We start from the raw sequence: 883 nt of genomic DNA on the forward strand, positions 1-883 counted from the left end.
CTCCTTCCATAGTAGATAATGCAAATTCTGGAGAAATTTTTTTTTTGTGTTCTGTGCTTATAGCAGAGGAGGATGTCCAGAAATACAAGCACTTACATTGCAATGAATTATACCTGGTTCAATTCAGCAAATGCAGTATTCAATTAAGTAGATTTTGTTCTTCTGCCTAAATCTGTCTCTACAGCACACTACTAGACTTTTCTACTATCATGACTTTGCCTTCCCCACCACTGATAAAATAGGAAAAAAATGTTCTCTCTGAAAAGATTTGGGGAACAGAAGAAGGGTTATTATAACTCTCCTGACCCTGTTTTTAGGCAATCCTGATAAGCATGGATTATTAAGAGAAAGGAAGAGTAAGTCTGGAAATGAAAAGAAGACAGTAACATGCGATTACTTGTAAGAATGTTTAGAACCAGCTGCTGCTAAAACTCAGTGTAAACTGTAGGTGGCACCATTTGTATAAAATTTTAGAGAACACTGGGGAAAGAAGCTGTCACTTTAGTCTAGAGTTTTCTGACAGCTTGCCGTGATCGTATAGTGGTTAGTACTCTGCGTTGTGGCCGCAGCAACCTCGGTTCAAATCCGAGTCACGGCAGGGAAAGGTGCATCTTTTGAAGAGATGTAACTGCAGATTGCATACCAAAAATAATCTATTAGTGATGTCTAAGACTAAGATGAGAAAGCAATTAGAAGCTTTATAACTTTTACAAGAATGTTTTGCTAAAACAGTATGTGCCACAAGTATTATTTCAGTAAGCCTGTTGCCAAGTGTGGTTTTTTTTATTTAAATGTTTATGGATATTGTGATAAACACAGTGGCATAGTAAGCATGTCATTTTTACTCATTACAGCTACTTAAGATCTGGACTGAGCCATGAAG

The 883-nt window shown here is 37.0% G+C and overlaps 1 non-coding gene across 1 annotated transcript; it reads left to right on the forward strand.

The window, feature by feature from the left end:
• The first annotated feature begins 526 nt into the window (after positions 1-526).
• TRNAH-GUG (transfer RNA histidin (anticodon GUG)) lies at positions 527-598 on the forward strand. Its single transcript has one exon. It is a non-coding gene; the product is annotated as a tRNA-His (tRNA).
• Positions 599-883: the final 285 nt, after the last annotated feature.

Source organism: Calonectris borealis, chromosome Z, assembly GCF_964195595.1.
Source record: "Calonectris borealis chromosome Z, bCalBor7.hap1.2, whole genome shotgun sequence".
NCBI classification, from domain to species: domain Eukaryota; kingdom Metazoa; phylum Chordata; class Aves; order Procellariiformes; family Procellariidae; genus Calonectris; species Calonectris borealis.